The following is a 22,779-nucleotide window of genomic DNA, read 5'->3' as shown; positions in this document are numbered from 1 at the left end:
AATAAAAATGAAAAATTCCTTTAAATATAGTGCCTGGGGGGTCCCCTTAACCACTCCTGGACCGGAAAGATTTGCCCCCTTAATGACCAGGCCATTTTTTGCAATTTGACACTGCGTTACTTTAACGGAAAATTGAGCAGTCGCGTGACGCTGTACCGAAACAAAATTGATCTCCTTTTTTCCCCAACAAATAGAGCTTTCTTTTGGTGGTATTTTATCACCTGTGTGATTTTTTTTTTTTTTTTGCGCTATAAACAAAAAAAGAGAGCGACAATTCTGAAAAAAAAATATATTTTTTAAATTCTGCTATATAACATTCCCCCCAAAAAAATAAAAAATCAAAAATTTTCATCCTTTTAGGCTAATTTGTATTCTGCTACATATTTTTGGTAAAAAAAAAAAATCGCAATAAGCGTAAGTTGATTGGTTTGCGCAAGTTATCGTGTATACAAACTAGAGGAAAGATTTATGTCATTTTATTTTTTTTATTTATTTTTTTACTAGTAATGGCGGCGATCAGGGCTTTTTAGCAGTACTGCGACATTGCGGCGGACAGATTGGACACCTAACTGACATTTTTGACATTTTTTGGGGGGACCAGCAGGGCAGCCATCAGAAATTTTAGGGCCCCATACACAGCTTTAGGCCTGGGCCCCTCTGGGCCTGACCACCAACATTTTGTGGGGCCCGCCCTCTGGCCATCCCACCAAGTCCTTCAGTGCACCCACTTCTGTTTTAACACTCTTACAACTTAATGAATGAAAATTAATCCAATCCATCAAAGAGACATCCCCATATATTTAGCAAAGAGACATCCCAATCCAGTAAAGAGATGGTCTCATATATTCAGCAAAGAGACATCCTAATCCAACAAAGAGACGGCCTCATATATTTAGCAAAGAGACATCCTAATCCAACAAAGAGACTGCCTCTTATATTTAGCAAAGAGATATCGCAATCCAGCAAAGAGACAGACTCATATTTTTAGCAAAGAGACAGCGCAATCCAGCAAAGAGACATCCCTTCAGCTGCATCGGCTTACTCTGCCGCTGCCATGCTTTAGCAATTGGTAGTTACTACAGCAGCAACAACTCAGTCTTGTTAGTTGGGGCCTGGGCGGCTGGGCACCTTGGAACCCCTGGGCCCCCTACATGTGTATGGGCTGTTCCCCCCTGATGGCTGCCCTGGGGACCAGTGACATTACTACAGTAATCAGAGCTAAAAATATGCATTGTTACTGTAATAATGACACTGGCAAAGAAAGGGGTTAACACCAGGGGCGATCAAATGTTTAAATGTATGCCCAGGGGGTGTTTTCTAACTGGGGGGGGGAGATATGGGTTTATGGAATGAACACAGGGACCTGTGTTCTTAAATAGGAGGAACACAGGAGCCCTGTGTTGATTGCTGACAGAACAATGGTCTGCTGTGTTTACAACAGCAGACCGGCATTCTGTCTCAACAGGGAGCGATTGCGTGTGCCACCGGCCCCGCAGATCAGCTTCCCCGCGCAATCGCTGACGTATGGGTACGTCTTTTCGCGGGAACCTGCCACCGTATATCTGCGCCAGCTGGTCGGCAGGTGGTTAATCCCAAAGTAAAATAATTGGTTACTGGTTTCCTAAATCTACATACCAGGAAGTCATGAAGTTTTCTATGGAACACAGCAGGGCTAAGGTAAGGCCTTGTTCTAAAAATCAAAAAAAGCTTTTATTTTTCTACAATAGAGGTACATTATTATATATTGGTATATAGCAGTGATGGCAAACCTTGGCACCCCAAATGTTTTGGAACCACATTTCCCATGATGCTCATGCACTCTGCAGTGTAGTTTAGCATCATGGGAAATGTAGTTCTAAAACATCTGGAAAGCCAAGGTTCACCATCACTGGTATATAGGGAGCTGGGATTTAGAGAAAAAAAGGTGAGCTCAGCCTTCAAAGATACCGCATGAGAAGCCAGCATATCACTCATCATGCCAACCAGTACTGAAAAGGCCAGTTATGGGTGGAGTTTTCCTTAATACTACTAATAACTGAGATGAACAAAATAGTTTTGTCAGCAATAGCATGCAAGATACAAACACAGTTTCTATTAGCGAAATGAATACTGATGTATAAAGTAATAGGCAGTCTGACATAAGTGCACAGTATGATGTAAAACCGCCGAGTTAATTTGCTGTAAAGATTCTATTAAATAAAATACTGACTGAGAAGATGTAATATGATTGCAGTGCTACTGGTTTTTGCTGAGCTGTTGTCTTACTCCAGTGCATGATTTATTTAGGCTCCCTGGTTCTTTTTAGGGTTTTCTGTTATGTTAATTTGTTTCCTTGTTGCTTTCTGATATGTTTCTAGATATAAAATTGAAATTAAAAAACAAATCAAGAAATAAAAAAGAAATAAAACAAATCAGCGCAACCACCCTAAATATGAAAAAAGAACACTCAACTAATTCCTTATCACCCAGGCTAAGATGCAGCCAACACTCTCCAGGTGTGTTCACAGTCAGCCACCATACAGAACTACTTGAAAAAATGTGTAAATAAGTATGGCGCAGCAGGTATGTGAATAAATACACACAAATGTACATCGAATCAGCCATAACATTATGACCACCCACCTAATATTGAGTGTAGCATCCTCCTAGGTAGGTGCTAGGTAAAAGCATCTTATGCTCCTTCTGCTTATCAGGGGAAAAGACAAAAAAGAAAAAGAGGGGCGCACCGACCTAGTGCATTACCATAAAACCATTTATTAAGCTATTAAAATGTGTACAAAGTAATCACAAGACTGGTGTGATACAACACACATCAAGAATATTCTTGATGTGTGTTGTATCACACCAGTCTTGTGAGTACTTTGTACACATTTTAATAGCTTAATAAATGGTTTTATGGTAATGCACTAGGTCGGTGCGCCCCTCTTTTTCTTTTTTGTCTTTTCTACCAGTGGTTCTGGATACCCTTGATCCTGAAGGGGGCAGCAAGACCAAACAGCTCTCTTTACATCTGAGTTTGTAGTGCACCTCTTTCTACTCCATCAGACAGCACTTGAGCGCAGGAGGTTTTGTTTTACTACTTGCTTATCAGGGGAGCCTGATCTATTAGGTTGCCTGTTACATATTCCCAGGTGTGATTCACTGGGTCTAAGGGAGTGTTCCCTCTGCATCCAATAGGGGAGCCTGTTGGACAGTGGAGGAAACCTAGCCTGTGACACATTGGCTTTTGTGAGAGTTCCAGTGGGAGGGCACTCTCGCAGTACATCCTGGGATGGTTCATAAAAGCCAGGGGGACATGTGACAGGGCGTCTTTGGCAGGAAGCAGAGTCCCAGGAGGAGGCTGACGGCTTGTCTCTCCTCTTGTAAGAGGAAAGTGGTCTTAGGCAGTTGGCCTAGTGAACCAGGTGTGGAGCTGAGCTGCAGAAGATCCCGTGGAGCTGCTGGCACAGTCTACCAGCAAAAACAGTGTCCGTGAGTACCAGGGGACTTGCCAAAGGGTCTACCCAGGAAGGGAGACCACTCCACTGAAGTCAGAGGATCAAGGGGTCAGCTCACACAGATGTCAGAGTAAAGGAGGTGCCATGTAGAACCCCGAAGAATAGGGACAAAGGGGGTGCCAAGTAGGACCCTGAAGAATAGGGACAAAGGGGCTGCCAAGTAGGACCCTGAAGAGTGATTCACAATACAGTGCAGTTCATTTGATTCTTCTTCACTATAGTAGCAAGGGGAAGCTGCGGCCTTGCCGCATTCAGCTAATCAGAAAGTCCCAGCAATTGTGCATAGTTATTCAGTTGGAGTATTCCACTCATCCCTTCTTCTATCCCAGTTCTCAAATAAATCAACAAAAACTCAAAACCTCTAGACTGTTTTCTAACTGAGCCAAGCACTTAGAATATGCTATTTTGTTGAGTTGTTGCTATGGGTAGCCCAGGGGAATCCGTAACCAGCAGCTCCCAATGGAATAGTGCTACATGAGTATGGCCCCCTTTGCTAAAACAGCCCTGACCCATTGAGGCATGGACACCAAAGGAACATCCACATGAATGGCAGGAGCCAAGGTTTCCCAGCAGAACATTGCCCAAATCAACACACTGCCTCTGCCGACTTGCCTTCTTTTACCGCATACTGGTGCCATCTCTTTCCCAGGTAAGTGACGCACCCGGCCATCCACATGGTGTAAAAAAAAAAAAAAAAACTTGATTTATCAGATTAGGCCACCTTCTTCCATTCCTCCCAAGTCAAGTTCTGATACTTATGTGACCATTGTAGAAGCTTCTGGCTGTGGACATGGGTCACCATGGGCTTCACAGCCCCATACACAACAAACTGCGATGCCCATTTATTTCTGCTTTCACCACAGCAACTTCATGGACAACATGTTCACTTGCTGCCTAATATATCCCACCAATTTCCATTGTAATGAGATATTCCCTTTACCTGTCAATGGTCATAATGTCATGGCTGATCGGTGTAAATCCACCTTATAAAACAATAAATTGGATATGTGAAGTGCAAAATAGATGCACTCCAATGCAATCACCTTTATTAATATGAAAATCAATCCTTGCAGCGAACAGAGGTACAAGGATCAGCTGTAACTAACGCGTTTCACACCATCCCTGGTGCTTATTCATAAGCTATGAATTATTTTAAATTATATAATTCACACTGTGCATTTACTTGTGTTTAGCTGCGTTTAGAGAAAATAGCATTCTATGCGTCCAGGGGCAGATTGCATACAATGAATGCATGTAAATTCAAGTATGTTTAAAGCTGTATTAAATCCACAAGCTAACATTTATTAAAATGTAGCTTGCCAATTCTTAAATGTGATGGCTGCCTTTGTTTTCTTTTCTTAGGCTTTCTTTCTTCTATTTTTATCTGGTGATCCAGCCAGCAAGTCTGTTGTATCAGTTTACATGGATAAGACAAACCACTAAACACTGGCAGGGGTGCTTACAACGATCAGCTTTTATTTATACATATAAAACCTTAATCCCAAAAGGAAAGAAAAAATGTTTCGCTCTAACTGGTTATAATGTATGAGCTGGAATTTGGCTTCAATGTGTTTAGTGTTTCTAAATCTGCTAGTTCATTTAACACTCCCTTTCTCCCTAGACCACATGTGTCAAACACAAGGCCCAAGAGCCAAATCTGGCCCTCCAGGCCATTTCATGTGGCCCTTGCAACCACCTCTGGCTCTCGCCCTCTACTCCCCACTCACCACTATAATTTGTAAACACACAAGCCTTCTGTGTTTACAAGGACCACTCGTAGCTCTCATATATACCTGCCTGCCCTGCATGCACTCATGGCGGGGACAGATGATGACCAATGATTTCCCTGCAAGTAAGAGAGAGGCGGATCGACCTACACTGTCGGGAGGTACTAGAGCCGGGCAGGGTGGGCGAGATGCGAGAAAGCTTTTGGGGGTGGGGGGGAGAGATGAGGGCTGTAGACGGAGATGTGTGCAGAGGTCGGAACCTAGGAGGAGGAGTGGAAATGAGATGGGGACAGCCTGTGAAAGAGACCTAAACTCTGCACCCCTAAACTCTGCACTCTGTATGTAGTGCACCCCTAAACCCTGCACACTATACACAGTACACTCCTTGACACTACACTCCTAAACACTGTACTCTGTACAAAGTGTACTCCTGAACCTTGCACTCTGTATGTAGCAGACTCCTGAACTCTGCACTCTGTACACAGTACACTTCTTTACATAGTACACTCCCTAACTCTGCACACAGTACACTTCTTACATCTGCACTCTGTACATAGTGTACTCCTTAACTTTGCATCTATACATAGCACACTCCTGAACACTACACTCTGTACAGAGGGTACTCCTTGACCCTGCACTCTATGTAGCAGACTCCTGAACTCTGCACTCTGTACACAGTACACTTCTTTACACAGTACACCCTCTAATTCTGCACACAGTACACTTCTTATATCTGCACTCTGTACAAAGTGCACTCCTTAACTCTGCACTCTGTACGTAGCACACTCCTGAACATTGCACACTGTACAGAGCGTACTCCTGAACAGTGCCATCTTAAGAGCCTTATAGGCCCCTGGGCAATGCAGTGCACTGGGGCCCCCTGCCTACACAATTATGCACGAGAATAAAAATGCAAGTTATCGATAAGGCGATATTTATTTTTATTGGTACCTCAAACAAAATCAGTCTCTTGTAGTATATAGTGTTCCATGTAATATGTATATAGTAAGGTATATCCTCCAGGTAGTTGTCTCTTGTAGTATATATTGGTCCCTGTAATATGTATATAGTAGGGTATATACTCCAGGTAGTAGTTGTACTCTCTTGTAGTATATAGTGTTCCCTGTAATATTTATATAGACTATATACACATTACAGGGACCAATATATACTACAAGAGAGAACAACTACTACCTGGAGTATATACCTTACTATAAACATATTACAGGGACCAATATATACTACAAGAGAGTACAACTACTACCTGGAGGATATACCCTACTATATACATATTACAGGGACCAATATATACTGCAAGAGACAACTACCTGCAGGATATACCTTACTATATACATATTACAGGGAACACTATATACTACAAGGTATATCCTCCAGGTAGTTGTCTCTTGTAGTATATATTGGTCCCTGTAATATGTATATACTCCAGGTAGTAGTTGTACTCTCTTGTAGTATATAGTGTTCCCTGTAATATGTATATAGACTATATACACATTACAGGGAACACTATATACTACAAGAGAGTACAACTACTACCTGGAGTATATACCTTACTATATACATATTACAGGGACCAATATATACTACAAGAGAAAACTACCTGGAGGATATACCTTACTATATACATATTACAGGGAACACTATATACTACAAGAGTCTCTTGTAGTATATAGTGTTCCATGTAATATGTATATAGTTAGTAAGGTATATACTCCAAGTAGTTGTCTCTTGTCTTGTAGTATATGTTGGTCCCTGGCCTTTAAAATGTTTATAGTAAGGTATATACTCCAGGTAGTAGTTATACTCTCTTGTAGTATATAGTGTTCCCTGTAATGTGTATATAGACTATATACACATTACAGGGAACACTATACTACAAGAGAGTACAACTACTACCTGGAGTATATACCTTACTATATACATATTACAGGCCAGGGACCAATATATAGTAAGGTATATCCTCCAGGACAGGTAGTTGTCTGTCTCTTGTGTCATCGATTCGATCCCATCATTGCCATGAGAGAGTTAAAAAAATATATAATTTCATCAATCAGCCTGGCAGGCTGTGGCAGCCTTACCTTTACAACGGCTGCACATGGGAGGAGGTGGGTGGAGGCGGAGCCAGTCTTCTAGGGTCGAGACGGAGCCGGAGGAGAGGAGTGAGGAGGACGAGCCGACGAGGAGGAGAATCCTCCTCCGAGTCCTCCGCTGCGGCGCTGTGCATCCTGGGTCTGCTCTGCTAACGTCACTGGTTGCTAGATGCCAATCGGGCTGGCCTTAGCAACCAGTGTGCACTGCAGTGCAGACTCGAGCCACGGCCGCCGCCGCCGGGCGGAAAGCAATAAGGGAGGGGGGGGGGGGCCGGGCCGGCGGACAACGGAACGGGGGGGGGGGCCCTAGACCACCAGGGACATGCCACCATCCATGTGGGGCCCCTTGGCAACTTGGGCCCCCGGGCAACCGCCGGGCATGCTCAGTGGAAAAGACGGCCCTGCTCCTGAACCCTGCATTCTGTATGTAGCAGACTCCTGAACTCTGCATACATAGCCTAACAGATACAATTGGTCCTTTGAGGGCAGCCATAATGCTGTTGCCGCCCTTGATGAAATTGAGTTTGACACCCCTGCCCTAGACTGACAATGCTGTCTGCTGCGTCTCCTGTGCTCCTTCATCCAGAGTTGTGTCTCGCTAATACAGGAGGCGTCATAGTGGCCAGATTAGTGCCTATTTTGCGATTCGGCACTGCATTAATTTAACGGACAATTCCGCGGTCCTGCAACGCTGTACCCAAACAAAATTGACGTCCTTTTTTTCCCACAAATAGAGCTTTTTTTTGGTGGTATTTGATCACCTGTGCGATTTTAAATTTATGCGCTATAAACAAAAAAAGAGCGACAATTTTGAGATTTTTTTTCACATTCTGCTATATAACATTCCCAAAAAAATAATAATTAAAAATCAAAGTTTTTTTAACATTTTAGGCCAATTTGTTTTCTACTACATATTTTTGGTAAAAAAATCGCAATAAGCATCTTTTGATTGGTTTGCACAAAAGTTATCGCGTTTACTAACTACGGGAAAGATTTATGTCATTTTTATTATGACTCCTAAACAAAACATAAGTATGATGTATGTAAGACAAAAACACATGTCTTAAGCCTAGTACACACGCAACGAATTTTCGCCGACCGGTCGTCCGTCTTTTGTCCAGAGTGGTGTCTGTTGGTTGGAATGTGCTCTAGACTGCACACGAATTTTCCCACACGACAGAATTCTACTTCAGAAGTGATGTCATGTGTTGGATTGCTTTGTATGTGTTCTTTCATCTCTGAGCATGCCCAGTCTTGCTCATAAGATTTTTCCCCATCGAAATCTGTACTAATGAGACAAAAATCAGACGTGTTTTGATGGTCGACAAAAATTATATAGCCTGCACACCAGGATTTTTTCAGCCGAAAAGTCGGAGTCGGTTGTCGGAAGCATCATACTAACAAGCCGAAAATCGGCAGATCGGTCGTCGGACGAAAATTCCCGGCCGAATTTCCACTCGTGTGTACGGGGCTTTAGAGAGCTTCCTGATCAGCGCAGTGTCATCTACAAGGAACTCTCTCATTGTGTTCTTGAACTTTGCATGGTTTTCTTTTCTCCTGACTGGAGTTGATTTTTCATCAGCCATGGACAAGGAAAGTACTTGTAAAATGAAGCATAAACCACTCTCGATAAATATAGCAGACACGTTAGCAGATTTGAACTAGACTTTCCTTGCGCTTGACATATTCCTAAAAGCTCCACTCTCCAGGCCTTGTTGATTGATGCAAGCTCAAGCTTCAGCTTTGGTGCTTTTCTGTCTGTGGGAAACCTATTTACACAGAAAACGTGCACGGCTTGAGATGAGGTGCCCAATTCCAATTAAGAGAGCAGCTTTAAAAGAAGCGCTCCAATTGGGAGCCACACACGGCGTTTCTCAGACTAAATAAGTTATAAGTTACAGGGTTGTTTACACAGCAGTCAAACAATATGTCAAGAGTGGTACGTGGAACATCAACACATATGGTAAGGTTCCTCATGTCTGGGGAAATAACTGGAAGAACACAATGTGCTAGAAATGGCAAGGACGGTGTATCATTCTAGTTCTTATTTCTTGGCTCATCCATGCCCTATACACAGGCATCAAAACTGGGCATCAAGGCAAAAATTTCTAATGATGCCTGAGAAATGGCTTAATACAAGGAATGCTGACATGTTTTCTTCAAGCAGCATGAATACAGCCTGGGGTCCTGGGCAGGGGAGGACTGGCCCAGGGGGCAACTGCCCCCTGGGCTGCTCTGATGCCCCGTAAAAAGGCTACGCTGCTTCTGACACAGACATGCCTAAAGGATTACTGGTGAAGAGAAGTAAAAAGTCCCCATCGCTGATCTACTGAGTGCGGGATGAAGACAAAGAAAAAGCACAGCCCCCCAGCATGGATGGTGTAAACCAGGGGTGTCAAACTGGCGGCCCTCCAGGTGTTGCAGAACTACAAGTCCCATCATGTCTCTGCCTATGGGAGTCATACTTGTAAGTGCAAAGCATCATGGGACTTGTAGTTCTGCAACAGCTAGATGGCCGCCAGTTTCACATCTGTGGTGTAAACTTTGTCTGAGCAGAGGCTGCTTCAATGCCCCACTGGAGACTCTCTACCCCAGGCAGCCCCAACCAAGCTGTCCCAGCTCCCCCCAACTGCCCCCTGCTGGCCGGGTGGGGAACCTGCATTTGATTAGTAGAGAGTACCTGAAGCAGAGCTTCAGCCTGGAATGGGGTTGGGAGGAGGCCAGGAAGAGGGAGAGTGGGAGGGGGGCCGAGTCGCTGCACCATGGTCCTCTGGTTTGTACTTGCCCCCTGGGCCAAAAGTTGCCAGCAAGCCCCTGGTCCTGGGTAATGGTGTATAACTCCTGTGCTACCACTTGTGTTCTATATATTACATATACATATAAATAATGTGACATTAATGATGGATTGCAGCTCGCATCGAATGGTGTTCAACCAATCACTAAACAATGAACAAATTAGGATAAAGATGCCACGCTACCTCTTAAGTGATTACATAAAGATAATTACATTAAATTAAACAGTGTATATCACTATCGGTGCATACATGTACTTAACGATAAATAATGAATAATAATAATGATCCAATAATGAAAACAATGATATTGCATATTTCAAGCTTCTTCCCCAATCACCTCAGTGCTCTCACTATAATGTAATATACACGCATGTGCAGTAATATCCAGCCCACTTCTCTCTGGTCAGATTGGTATTCCAAGATCCCAGGGTACTCTGTAGTAAGGTCTCCCACTCACTAGGGTATTCTTATTCACCTAGATCTTCCTCCTCAGTAATGGGGTCCCTTTACGAATATGTGGTCTGTATACTGGGGTGCACTCGTATACCATGTGGGGATATGGAGGATAGCCCAATAGTGTAATATGCCTAAAAAGTGCTTTAATTATGCTTAAAATGCTGCTTACATCAATAAAAAATTACACAGGCATATCAGGGATACCATTCTTCCTGGTATGACATCAATTCCAGTCCTCACTCCAATAGACTCCGCCCTATGCATTACTTCACATCTTGCGTGACATCATCAGGGGAAAAACATTTTTCCCTGATGAAGTCACGTGACACATGATGTAACAAGCTCATGGGCTTGGCTGAGAGCAGCAGGAGCCAGTGGCTCCTGACGAAGGGAGCAGGGGGCAGTGTTGTGTGTCAATTGACATACACAGCCCTGCCCAGTAGTGAGCCTGCCCATGTGCCACCATGTGAATCAGCTTACTATGGTGGCACACACAGAAGAGGAGCTGCCTAATGTGCCAGGAGAGGACCCCGGACAAGGTTTGGTGGCTACTCTGTCCACAAAGCAGGTAGGTATCAGATGTTTTTTTTATTCTAGGAAAAAAAACAACAACTTTACAACCACTTCAAGCAATTCCCCAACTTTAGAGAATGCTGAAATCAGAGGTCGGTACAGGAAGCTACTGCAGCTTTGTGCGTACACACTCCAGAGAAAGTACAATGATCCCCCAAAGTGTGTACTTTGTAGGACAACCAAATTACATCAGACTAAGGGCAAGATTGGTCATTAGGCACGGTAGCCTTGTGCTTTTAGGTGACAGAAGAAACAAGAAGACTTTGCCCTACATTGTTTACGGCATGCGTTTTTATTTTTTTTTTTTACAAATAAGTATTTCATATGGGTTTGTTTACACATTTCTCTAATATTCCATATCAAGTTAGGACCAACAGAACAAACAATGTTCTGTAAAAAAAAAAAAAAAGGTGATTCTAAGAGTTTAGTGTGCCTCCAGGCTTCAGCTATAGAAATGCATCAAGGGTCAGTTTTCAAAAACATCCATTTGACCTGATGCTATACGTGACATCGCTATTTGTGACTGATACTATGCAAAGCAACCATATTCTCTATCCAGATTCTATAATAAAGAACAATATATACACTTTGGTCTGTTGAGTATTATGTTTGTTATATTTATTTATCAGACCTTACAGCCCAACCCCAGGTATTTTTAAAAAATACCCCCCCCCCCCCAAGGTTAAAGGCTTGTTATGTGTAGTGGTGCACAGTGCAGGCTCCATCACTTGCTTTACACTCCGCTCCAGCCAGCTTTGGCGCACTCCTATTCTGCCCTACAATAAGGGCTATTAACCTGTAGGCAGGTGCAGTCTACTTTCTCCACTACAGGTGGCGCTCCTCCGCAGTGGCAACGCAGCTGGAGAGCAAGTCAAGTGGAAACAGTTCCGCTATGGTTTATTGGGGAAGCACCCAGTTAGATACTGCCACCCTATGTGACTCCAGCAGCTATCTTGAGTCAGGCTGTTCCCTAACAGGTAGGGTCAGGTACCCTGCCTGTTAGGGAAAGTACTAGTGGTAGGGAAAGGTTCCTGATGAGGAGGGAAAGCATAGGGTCGCAACCCCTTTGGACATATCACCGCTTGGGCACTAGAGGGCCAGGCCGCACTCTGCTCTCTTAAAGTGGTAGTTAAGCCTACCTGGCTTATTTGTACCTACAGGCGTGGCCAAATGTTTTGAGACTGATACAAATATTCACAAAGTTTGCTGCTTCTGTGTTTTTAGATCTTTTTGTCAGATGTTACTATGGTATACTGATGTATAATTACAAGCATTTCATAAGTGTCAAAGGCTTTTGTTGACAATTGCATTAAGTTTATGCAAAGAGTCAATATTTGCAGTGTTGACCCTTCTTTTTCAAGACCTCTGCATTTGGCCTGCTGTCAATCAATTTCTGGGCAATGTCCTGACTGATGGAAGCCCATTCTGGCATAATCAATGCTTGGAGTTTGTCAGAATTTGTGTTTTTTTTTGTTTACCCACTTCTTGAGGATTGACTACAAGTTCTGAATGGGATTAAGGTCTGTGGAGTTTCCTGGCCATGGACCCAAAATGTCGATGTTTTGTTCCCCAACCCTCTTAGTTATCACCTTTGCATTGAGGCAAGGAGATCCACCATGCTGGAAAAGGCATTGTTCCTCACCAAACTGTTCTTGGATGGTTGGGAGAAGTTGCTCTCATGGGAGGTTTTTGTACCATTCTTTATTCATGGCGGTGTTCTTAGGCAAAAGTGTGAGTGAGCCCACTCCCTTGGCTGAGAAGCAACCCAACACACGAATGGTCTCAGGATGCTTTACTGTTGTCATGACACAGGACTGATGAGAGCGATCATCTTTTTTTCTCCAGACAAGGTTTTTTTTCAAGATGCCCCAAACAATCGGAAAGGGGATTCATCAGAGAAAATTACTTTACCCCAGTCCTCAGCGGTCCAATCCCTGTACCTTTTGCAGAATATCATTCTGTTTCTGTTTTTCCTGGCGAGAAGTGGCTTCTTTCTTGCCCTTCTTGACACCAGGCCATCCTCCAAAAGTCTTCTCCTCACAGTGGGTGCAGATATACTCACACCTGCCTGCTGCCATTCCTGAGCAAGCTCTGCACTGGTGGTGCCCTGATACTGCAGCTGAACCAACTTTAGGAGACCGTCCTGGCGCTTGCTGGACTTCCTTGGGCGCTCTGAAGCCTTCTTAACAAATGCAGTGGAAATTTTTTTATGGGATTAGGTTAATTTTCATGCCAAAGAGGGACTTATCAATTAATTGCAATTTATCTGATCACTCTTCATAACATTCTGGAGTATATGCAAATTACCATCATAAAAATAGGCATTTCTCAATACGTTTGGCCATGGCTGCACAGGTAAGCCCAAAATAAATAATAAATAAGAGCAATGTGATCATTTGGAGCACTGCAGCACTTTAGATTTTCTTGCACATCAGCACTTTGGAAGAAGAAAATGCTAAAATGAATTGACTTTCATGGCACTATCTAAATCATTTTTTTGGGACTATTTTGATTATAATTCATGCACATTTTTGGTAATAATTATGAAATTTTGTGATTGATGAACACATTACTATTTTGCGCTGTGGTTTAATGCACTTAATAAGCCTAAAGTAAGGATTACAGTAAATATCTCCTAAACATGCACCGTTTAGGAGATATTTACTATAGTAGCACCTGGGGGCGTCACCGGCACATGCGCACTGCCGTCCATTGAGATAGCCGTGCCGCAGCTGTGACTCCCGTGCGTGTGCAGGAGTGATGTAATAGCAGCTCAGCCAGTCAAAATGCCGAAGTGTGCAAACCTGGAAAGAAAATCTAGTGAAGATGGAAGCCCTGACACTGGTGACAGTGCACCGCTGGAGGGCTTTGTTATAAGGTAAGACTTTCATAATGTGCTAGTATGCGTATTACTAGCCCATTATGCTATTATTTTGCAGGGGACATTTTTTTTTTTTGCAGTTTACAACTGCTTTATCAGACACTGTCAACTTAGCAGACATGCCCGGCGCTAGGAGGAACGAACTAAGCAGAGGGTATACATGACTGGGTGAAAGGGGAATCATGCAGTAAGGGTCAAGTGGGGGATAAAAGTAGGTGGGCTGTTAGGGTACTTACCGTATTGGTCAGTGGTCCGGGTAGGGGGTGGAGCTGTTAAATATAGCTTCAGGGTAGGAGGGGTCAGGTCAATCTCGCAGGAGAAAGCGTGGAAGAAAGTCCTTCCCTCCCGCCCTATTGTTTGTTTTTCGGTGGGGTTAACTCTTTTATGGGGGGTATGTCATTTTTGCTTCTAAAGAGGGGCGGTTTGGGGTCCTTGACAGAGGTTCATCAAACTGTTTTTTTGGGAAGAATGGTGGGGACCCATCCGAGGTATGGCGTCCTCTAATTGGTACAGGTGGGAGTCTGAGGTCGGCTGTGTTAGTGGCTGGGGAAGTGACTAAGCCAAATGGTGACCCAGACACAGAAGTTGGTTATATGGTACTGTCAAGGACCTACAAACTAGAGTATCTGGGTTATTGTTATATTGTTATTTCAGTGTTTTATATTTTGTTATTTAATAAAAGGCCATGTCGGCCATTTTTTACTCCAAGTTTGAGTAGCGTGTTTAGTATATAGTTATAAGTTTGGTGTGGGTATGGGGGGATAAGAGGTACCTATGGGAGTTCAGCATGTGAGCTCTGATCTACCCAGATCATGATACCTGTCATCTGCACATCGTGAGTGTACCCAGTTGAACAGGCATCCCTCCAGGTTGTTGTGAACTGTCTTTGCATTACTTTAATACAAGTTTCCTTTTGCACTTCTGCACCTGTCTGCGTGATTTACTGCCGCCGCACCAAGCTGCACCCCACCTACAAACCCTGTATGGTACGCTGCCGAGGCTGTAGTGTGACTGGTGTCAGTCAAGCTTACAAAGCAGGCAGCAGGGATTCAGTTGCAGTTCTCAAGGGACCATGCTAGGGCCAGGTGTAAGGTAAGTAGTTACTCCCTTTGTTGTGGGGGAAAGAGGGCAGGAGGGTTTGCGCCCAATAAAGAAACCTTTATTTTTCCTTTACAGGGAGTGCAGAATTATTAGGCAAATGAGTATTTTGACCACATCATCCTCTTTATGCACGTTGTCTTACTCCAAGCTGTATAGGCTCGAAAGCCTACTACCAATTAAGCATATTAGGTGATGTGCATATCTGTAATGAGAAGTGGTGTGGTCTAATGACATCAACACCCTATATCAGGTGTGCATAATTATTAGGCAACTTCCTTTCCTTGGGCAAAATGGGTCAAAAGAAGGACTTGACAGGCTCAGAAAAGTCAAAAATAGTGAGATATCTTGCAGAGGGATGCAGCACTCTTAAAATTGCAAAGCTTCTGAAGCGTGATCATCGAACAATCAAGCATTTCATTCAAAATAGTCAACAGAGAAGCGTGTGGAAAAACCAAGGCGCAAAATAACAGCCCATGAACTGAGAAAAGTCAAGCGTGCAGCTGCCAAGATGCCACTTGCCACCAGTTTGGCCATATTTCAGAGCTGCAACATCACTGGAGTGCCCAAAAGCACAAGGTGTGCAATACTCAGAGACATGGCCAAGGTAAGAAAGGCTGAAAGACGACCACCACTGAACAAGACACACAAGCTGAAACGTCAAGACTGGGCCAAGAAATATCTCAAGACTGATTTTTCAAAGGTTTTATGGACTGATGAAATGAGAGTGAGTCTTGATGGGCCAGATGGATGGGTCCGTGGCTGGATTGGTAAAGGGCAGAGAGCTCCAGTCCGACTCAGACGCCAGCAAGGTGGAGGTGGAGTACTGGTTTGGGCTAGTATCATCAAAGATGAGCTTGTGGGGCCTTTTCAGGTTGAGGATGGAGTCAAGCTCAACTCCCAGTCCTACTGCCAGTTTCTGGAAGACACCTTCTTCAAGCAGTGGTACAGGAAGAAGTCTGCATCCTTCAAGAAAAACATGATTTTCATGCAGGACAATGCTCCATCACACGCGTCCAAGTACTCCACAGCGTGGCTGGCAAGAAAGGGTATAAAAGAAGAAAAGCTAATGACATGGCCTCCTTGTTCACCTGATCTGAACCCCATTGAGAACCTGTGGTCCATCATCAAATGTGAGATTTACAAGGAGGGAAAACAGTACACCTCTCTGAACAGTGTCTGGGAGGCTGTGGTTGCTGCTGCACGCAATGTTGATGGTGAACAGATCAAAACACTGACAGAATCCATGGATGGCAGGCTTTTGAGTGTCCTTGCAAAGAAAGGTGGCTATATTGGTCACTGATTTGTTTTTGTTTTGTTTTTGAATGTCAGAAATGTATATTTGTGAATGTTGAGATGTTATATTGGTTTTACTGGTAAAAATAAATAATTGAAATAGTTATACTGTATATTTGATTTTTGTTAAGTTGTCTAATAATTATGCACAGTAATAGTCACCTGCACACACAGATATCCCCCTAAAATAGCTAAAACTAAAAACAAACTAAAAACTACTTCCAAAAATAGTCAGCTTTGATATTAATGAGTTTTTTGGGTTCATTGAGAACATGGTTGTTGTTCAATAATAAAATTAATCCTCAAAAATACTAATTTGCCTAATAATTCTGCACTCCCGTATGTAGTGGTACCCCTACAGGAGCCGCTTGGATATTGGTTTGCCTGGGCCTGATTACTCCACAACCAAGTCAGGTGCACACACTCTTCTGCTCGTTATCTTCAATGACCAGACTAGGAGGGATTTGGTAGCATACTTCAAATTAACTATTTGCAGGTGAGGACAACTCTCTCAATAGAAGTGTATAGCCGATCATCTGCTGGACCATACAACGCCTGTATGGGATGACAAGTAGTGATGTCGCGAACCTAAAATTCGCCGTTTGCGAACGGCAAACGCGAACATCGGCAAATGTTCGCGAACGGCGAACGCGAACATCGGCAAATGTTCGCGAACCGGCGAACCGGGCGAACCGCCATAGACTTCAATAGGCAGGCGAATTTTAAAACACACAGGGACTCTTTCTGGCCACAATAGTGATGGAAAAGTTGTTTCAAGGGGACTAACACCTGGACTGTGGCATGCCGGAGAGGGATCACGCAAAAAAAAGTTCTTAAAAATTATAATTTTTTGATAGAGAGCCAATTATTGGAAAAATTAAAAAAAAATAAAAATAAAAAATTTCTTTGGATTTAGCATCTGGGGGGTCTAAAAAGTGTACCTGTGAAGTTTCAGCTCTGTAGCATGTCCAGAACCCCTAAAAAACAGCATTTTTCTTATATTTTCAGGAATATGGCTTCTCTGCGGCTGGCTTTTTCTCTTGCAGGCATTTAGCGGGCATTTTTTTAGGCAGGCATGTCATTTTTTGTATTTAGTGTCTGGGGGGTCACAAAAGTGTACCTGTCAAGTTTCAGCTCTGTAGCATGTCCAGAACCCCTAAAATACAGCTTTTTTCTTATATTTTCAGGAATATGGCTTCTCTGCGGCTGGCTTTTTCTCTTGCAGGCATTTAGCGGGCATTTTTTTAGGCAGGCATGTCATTTTTTGTATTTAGTGTCTGGGGGGTCACAAAAGTGTACCTGTCAAGTTTCAGCTCTGTAGCATGTCCAGAACCCCTAAAAAACAGCATTTTTCTTATATTTTCAGGAATATGGCTTCTCTGCGGCTGGCTTTTTCTCTTGCAGGCATTTAGCGGGCATTTTTTTAGGCAGGCATGTCATTTTTTGTATTTAGTGTCTGGGGGGTCTAAAAAGTGTACCTGTCAAGTTTCAGCTCTGTAGCATGTCCAGAACCCCTAAAAAACAGCATTTTTCTTATATTTTCAGGAATACGGCTTCTCTGCGGCTGTCTTTTTCTCTTGCAGGCATTTATCGGGCATTTTTTTAGGCAGGCATGTCATTTTTTGTATTTAGTGTCTGGGGGGTCACAAAAGTGTACCTGTCAAGTTTCAGCTCTGTAGCATGTCCAGAACCCCTAAAAAACAGCATTTTTCTTATATTTTCAGGAATATGGCTTCTCTGCGGCTGGCTTTTTCTCTTGCAGGCATTTAGCGGGCATTTTTTTAGGCAGGCATGTCATTTTTTGTATTTAGTGTCGGGGGGGTCTAAAAAGTGTACCTGTCAAGTTTCAGCTCTGTAGCATGTCCAGAACCCCTAAAAAACAGCATTTTTCTTATATTTTCAGGAATACGGCTTCTCTGCGGCTGTCTTTTTCTCTTGCAGGCATTTATCGGGCATTTTTTTAGGCAGGCATGTCATTTTTTGTATTTAGTGTCTGGGGGGTCACAAAAGTGTACCTGTCAAGTTTCAGCTCTGTAGCATGTCCAGAACCCCTAAAAAACAGCATTTTTCTTATATTTTCAGGAATACGGCTTCTCTGCGGCTGTCTTTTTCTCTTGCAGGCATTTATCGGGCATTTTTTTAGGCAGGCATGTCATTTTTTGTATTTAGTGTCTGGGGGGTCACAAAAGTGTACCTGTCAAGTTTCAGCTCTGTAGCATGTCCAGAACCCCTAAAATACAGCATTTTTCTTATATTTTCAGGAATATGGCTTCTCTGCGGCTGTCTTTTTCTCTTGCAGGCATTTATCGGGCATTTTTTTAGGCAGGCATGTCATTTTTTGTATTTAGTGTCTGGGGGGTCACAAAAGTGTACCTGTCAAGTTTCAGCTCTGTAGCATGTCCAGAACCCCTAAAAAACAGCATTTTTCTTATATTTTCAGGAATACGGCTTCTCTGCGGCTGTCTTTTTCTCTTGCAGGCATTTATCGGGCATTTTTTTAGGCAGGCATGTCATTTTTTGTATTTAGTGTCTGGGGGGTCACAAAAGTGTACCTGTCAAGTTTCAGCTCTGTAGCATGTCCACAACCCAAAAAAAACAGCATTTTTCTTATATTTTCAGGAATACGGCTTCTCTGCGGCTGGCTTTTTCTCTTGCAGGCATTTATCGGGCATTTTTTTAGGCAGGCATGTCATTTTTTGTATTTAGTGTCTGGGGGGTCACAAAAGTGTACCTGTCAAGTTTCAGCTCTGTAGCATGTCCAGAACCCTTAAAAAACAGCATTTTTCTTATATTTTCAGGAATATGGCTTCTCTGCGGCTGGCTTTTTCTCTTGCAGGCATTTAGCGGGCATTTTTTTAGGCAGGCATGTCATTTTTTGTATTTAGTGTCTGGGGGGTCACAAAAGTGTACCTGTCAAGTTTCAGCTCTGTAGCATGTCCAGAACCCCTAAAAAACAGCATTTTTCTTATATTTTCAGGAATACGGCTTCTCTGCGGCTGTCTTTTTCTCTTGCAGGCATTTATCGGGCATTTTTTTAGGCAGGCATGTCATTTTTTGTATTTAGTGTCTGGGGGGTCTAAAAAGTGTACCTGTCAAGTTTCAGCTCTGTAGTATGTCCACAACCCAAAAAAAACAGCATTTTTCTTATGATTTTTAGTAGAAAACTAATGCAGTGTCTTTCCAGCTGTCTTTTTTTCTTTCTGGCAAGCTGAAATATGATATGCCAAGGCAAACATGCCTATCAGTTGAGCTATGACACAGACAACACTGCACACATGGGGAAATATGTAAAACAAAAAACAGGAAAAGGAAATTAGGTGACGGTCACAAAACATGATATTGTGATTGGCCAAATAAAAAGTCACCTCGCGATGAGGTCGCGCCAAAGTCGCGCTAAGTCGCGCCAAAGTCGCACTGGAAGCGACGCTACTTTAGTGGTTTTATCGGTCAAGTAGTGTAAGGGTTACGCCCGTCGCCCGCTTCACAGTGACAGACCAAACTCTGACAGACCAAACTCCCCGTTTAACAGTCAGTCAGTCCATTTGCACAACCGCAAACTCCCAATTTGCACAAGGTTGGATACCAAGCTAGCCATGTCCCGTTCCTTGTCCTCACTGACATCATTGAAGGTCTCTTCCTCCACCCAGCCACATACAACACCAAGGGTCCCCGAAAGGTGAGAACAAGCCCCCTGGGACGCCTGCTGTGGCTGGTATTCCACCTCCTCAAAGCCACCTTCCTCCTCTGACTTCTTTTCTTCAGACTCCTCTCTCTGCGTTGCCACAGGTCCAGCAATTGACAACGACAAGGCTGCTTCTGGTGGTGATGAGGACCACAACTCTTCCTCTTCATGCTCATCTACAGCCTGATCCAGTACTCTTCGCAGGGCACGCTCCAGAAAAAACGCATATGGGATGAGGTCGATGATGTTGCCTTGGGTTCGACTGACCACCAGGGTTGTCATCTCCGCAAAAGGACGCATGAGCCTACAGCCATTGTTCATGAGCATTCAGTAACGCGGCCAAAAAATACCCAGCTCCGCAGAAAGAATGAAAGAAAATGAATGTTTTTTTTTATGAAAAATTATCCTGCGGATCGCTTTTGGTCTGTACACAATGAAGCAACGACCTTATCATCTGGGGTGTGCCAACACAATCCTAGAGGTGATCGCTTCATTGTGATACGCAAGCCCCTTCACCACGACAAGGTAACGATCACGAAGGGGAATTGACACATGTATGTGCCTTTTTTTTTGTTTTTTGTTTTTTTGCAGCCACAGTGTAGCACCAGAGGCCAGAAAAATTAGGCATGTACACATGCATGAAAAAGTAGGCATTGTTGCAGCCGCTGCTGTAGCAGCGGCCTGAAAAATTGAGGTTTTAAGGCAGAAAGTGCACTAAAACATTGCGGCTTGAACCGTAGTTGGTGGCGGAGACGTCACGTAAGTCATCCGGCATGCAGAGAATGATTATATACAGCAGCGTGTGGACCATTTTTAGGCCAAGGCATCTCAGTCATCACCAGGCCTTTTTTAGTCAAATGCATCCCCCACTGTCAGTCCCTTCGGGATCCATGCCTCATTCATCTTAATAAACGTGAGGTAATCAAGACTTTTTTGACCTAGGCGACTTCTCTTCTCAGTGACAATACCTCCTGCTGCGCTGAAGGTCCTTTCTGACAGCACACTTGAAGCGGGGCAGGCCAGAAGTTCAATGGCAAACTGGGATAGCTCAGGCCACAGGTCAAGCCTGCACACCCAGTAGTCAAGGGGTTCATCGCTCCTCAGAGTGTCGATATCTGCAGTTAAGGCAAGGTAGTCTGCTACCTGTCGGTCGAGTCGTTCTCTGAGGGTGGACCCCGAAGGGCTGTGGCGATGCATAGGACTAAAAAAGCTCCGCATGTCCTCCATCAACAAGACGTCTGTAAAGCGTCCTGTCCTTGCCGGCGTGGTTGTGGTGGTAGGAGGAGGATTACTTTCACCTCTTCCCCTGTTGGATTCCCGTTGTGCTGTGACATCACCCTTATATGCTGTGTAGAGCATAGTTTTTAACTTATTTTGTAGCTGCTGCATCCTTTGCGACTGCCGGTAATTGGGTAACATATCACAGACTTTCTGCTTATACCGGGGGTCTAGTAGCGTGGCCACCCAGTACAGGTCGTTCTCCTTCAGCCTTTTTATACGAGGGTCTCTCAACAGGCATGACAGCATGAAAGACCCCATTTGCACAAGGTTGGATGCCGAGCTACTCATGTCCAATTCCTCGTCCTCACTGATGTCATTGAAGGTGTGTTCTTCCCCCCAGCCACGTACAACACCACGGGTACCAGATAGGTGACAACGAGCACCCTGGGATGCCTGCTGTGGTTGGTGTTCCTCCTCCTCAAAGCCACATTCCTCCTCTGACTCCTCTTCCTCACACTCCTCTTCCAGTGTTGCCGCAGGTCCAGCAATCGATGGTAAGGCTGTTTCTGGTGGTGGTGATGGTGACCACAACTCTTCCTCTTCCTCTTCACGCTCATCTACGGCCTGATCCAGCACTCTTCGCAGGGCACGCTCCAGGAAAAAAACATATGGGATGATGTCGCTGATGGTGCCTTCAGTGCGACTCACTAGGTTTGTCACCTCCTCAAAAGGACGCATGAGCCTACAGGCATTGCGCATGAGCGTCCAGTAGCGTGGCAAAAAAATACCCAGCTCCGCAGAGGCTGTCCTAGCACCCCGGTCATACAAATACTCGTTGACCGCTTTTTCTTGTTGGAGCAGGCGGTCGAACATTAGCAGTGTTGAATTCCAACGTGTCGGGCTGTCGCAAATCAAGCGCCTCACTGGCATGTTGTTTCGCCGCTGAATATCTGCAAAGTGCGCCATGGCCGTGTAGGAACGCCTAAAATGGCCACACACCTTCCTGGCCTGCTTGAGGACGTCCTGTAAGCCTGGGTACTTCTGCACAAAACGTTGCACAATCAGATTCAACACATGTGCCATGCACGGCACATGTGTCAACTTGCCCAAATTCAATGCCGCCAACAAATTGCTCCCGTTGTCACACACCACTTTGCCGATCTCCAGTTGGTGCGGGGTCAGCCACTGATCCACCTGTGCATTCAGGGCGGACAGTAGTGCTGGTCCGGTGTGACTCTCTGCTTTCAGGCAAGTCAACCCCAAGACAGCGTGACACTGTCGTATCCGGCATGTGGAATAGCCCCTGGGGAGCTGGGGGGGTGCAGTTGGTGTGGAGCAAGACGCAACAGCAGAAGAGGACTCAGCCGAGGAGGTTAGCAAAGAGGATGGAGTAGGAGGAGTAGAGGAGGTGGCAGCAGGCCTGCCTGCAAGTCGTGGCGGTGTCA

Source organism: Pelophylax lessonae (genome assembly GCF_965119305.1).
Source record: "Pelophylax lessonae genome assembly, chromosome: 11".
NCBI classification, from domain to species: domain Eukaryota; kingdom Metazoa; phylum Chordata; class Amphibia; order Anura; family Ranidae; genus Pelophylax; species Pelophylax lessonae.
Note: the sequence above shows the minus strand (reverse complement) of the source record.